Raw genomic sequence first — 2,961 nt, forward strand, 5'->3', positions numbered from 1 at the left:
TGATGCTATACACCGACTATCGACGAGCCTAGGTCGAGCCGTTTAGATTTGTGCCGCAATTCTGCATTTCCCCCTATACCTTAATGTTTCCCCTTCTTTTACACCTCTTGACCTTTGACCTTTGACCCCCAGCTTCGACATCCCAACTCGTTTTGACGATCCCCCCCAATGTGCCGAATATCGTGACCGTACGTCGAGCGGTTAAGATTTGTGCCCAACTGTTGACAGACGGAGGGACGGACGGACGGACGGACGGACGGACGGACGGATGGACGGACAATCATGCGATTCTACAAGCTGCATCTGACTATGTCAGATGAGCTAATAATAAATACATAATATTAACAAAATAATATTGTGCTAACCAGTAGTGGTTGAACGCGATAATAACTTTCTCAATACTAAACTTGACAAGGCGCCCAGTCTTCCCAGATATCCGTATGAGGTTGCATTGGCTCAGATATAAGTTTGTGCATGTCTAGTATCTTCAAAAGACGACTAAACAAGAACACAATACGAATATGCTGTGTACAAGAGTCACCATGAGGTGAATTTATTAATCATGTTTGTACAAGACAGATGTACACGCGTATAGTTATGTATATCGAATGTATCAACGACTGTTGCATTCCCCATCAGATACACTCAAGGGTTTATGCGAAATAACACTGATTTTCCATTTTCATTCTTATTCGATGGCTAACACTAGGTGCCACCTCTGTACATGCTTTTTCTCCATATTATAACGATGCACGTAAACTTTCAGAGCGTTTTGATTCCCCGGGTACGTGTGTAATGAACCGCGGCCCTTTAAACACACGTGTACCGATGACGTCCAAAATACCATTTTTACAAAACAACTATAAAATTTGTATTGTCACATAATTAGGTGCTGGAAATTTCATGATTTTCTTGACTTCAGAATAGAGATACATCTCATCTATAAATAAAACGTGTGATTGATTCGATTCATTAGTCAATAAAAGTTTACTTTCCTAACTACTACACGCAAAAGTTCGAGTGTATCCTTAATATAACACTAGATTCTTCGGCTATCAGCAACCACGTATCGTGGAGACATTCTGAATCGATTATAAAATCAAACCGATCTATTTTGTTCAACGTTTGAGTTTTTAGTCGAGACTCATACGATAGAAAAACACTATTCAGTACGATTGGGTATTGCTTTGGGAGTAGCTAAATAATTCCTACGCGCGTTCGTCGCGCGTACCCCACTATTCGTCTATATTATTGGTATATATATATATAATATATATATATAATATATACACAAGCGTGTATGCAAGTTCATGAGACGGCCCTGTAATACTTAACTTGCATAGACTACCATTATCATCTAGAGTAGTAGATTCATCGGGATTAACAGACTCTAAAGTAGCATTATATAGGACAGCAGGGAGAATAAATAGACACGGCTAACTGACGGATAGACAGAGCAGTCCCCTCAGCCGCCCCCACCCGCCCCCTCGTGCTCTCTCTTAGCCTCCTCCTCTCCTACTCGAACACTCGCTCTGAGTACTCCCCCTCACTCGTCGCGTCTTTTCTCGTCGTCTCCTCACGACCCTTTGCGCCCCCCCCCCCCCCCCCCCCCCGTTAGCCGCATTCCCCCGCTTTCCCGCGCTTGGCTTAATACCCCCCCTATTTGGCGATAGAAATGTTTACTCCCTCACCCACTACAGATTGTTATTGAAAATTCCGCCCCTTTTTTCCCCCCCTGTGCCTCACTGTTATCCTTTAGTTTCATAGTCAAGACTTTTTTCTCTGCTCGCTTTTGTCGTTCTGGCTGTTCTCAAGACCGTACATCCTACATTATATCCACTATCATAACAAACAATCTTATATTAATCCTCTCGCAAGTCTCTCCACGACAGTTTGTGTAAACTATCTACCCTGAATGCTTTTATTCTCTTCAACCCTCACAACTTCTAATCTTATCAATTTGGAATCTCTAGTACTTCTCTCTACAATCCTCCTCTCTGCCTCTCTTCCTCCTTAGATTCTCTTTCTCCTTCCGCAATGCGCGGCTCAAGGAGTCTCGCCCTTCTCTCTCCAGACCGAAGCAGCCGCCTAGATCTAGACCTCAAGGACGTTGGTGCGTAATACGTTCGATAGAGGATCTACGAGTTGGACTACGCGAACATCTCGCTCTGCCGGATACAACTACTAGGTTGTTCTTGACGCTTATCAGCCCTCCTCGTCCCTCGAGTTTTTCCACTGAATTTCAAACAGATTCCATTTAAGCTGCTGCTAGAAGAACCAATCTAATCGTGAAACGGAATTCACAAAGTAGGTTCTAAGCTCTGAAAATAATCCCATATTGTCCCCTGAATAATTCACACAGCATAACATACCAGTCGATACCAATCAATGCCACCTCGGTTCCAAAGCACTCTTAGGTTATAATCAGTACTGTCACGTGGATGCAAGATTACATATTGCGTCACGATTGCAGGATATCGAAGAATTGCGCATCGCGTGCATCCGAGCCGTGCGTGCGAGCTGCCCCGCTGCCGTGAATATACTATATTTTATACTCTAATTATATCACTAATATCTCTTTCTCTCTAAATGCGCGTAATAATTACTATGAGCCTGCTCTCTCCAGTCAAAGAGACCATTCTCTTTATTGTGATCCTCTTCGATATATATATTATATATCATATATATAGTATATCCATACATATATATCCTGAGGACATGGCCAGTCACTACTCCTCTCCTCTAAGTGTAGTCCTGATGTCCAGGTAGGCCATGGAGACACATTTACCTCATATTAGTACGCTCGAACTTCGGATCTCCCCTGTAATGAAAAAGGCAGCAGTTTTCATTAAGGCAAATCGCGCGCCCTCCAATGATAATACATGCATAATCTTCAAAATACTTTACGCTCGCATTGGAATAATTCACGTTCAGTAGCTCTCTCAACACCTCCTTATCTCT

The sequence above is a fragment of the Priapulus caudatus genome, unplaced genomic scaffold (genome assembly GCF_000485595.1).
Source record: "Priapulus caudatus unplaced genomic scaffold, Priapulus_caudatus-5.0.1 Scaffold502, whole genome shotgun sequence".
NCBI classification, from domain to species: domain Eukaryota; kingdom Metazoa; phylum Priapulida; class Priapulimorpha; order Priapulimorphida; family Priapulidae; genus Priapulus; species Priapulus caudatus.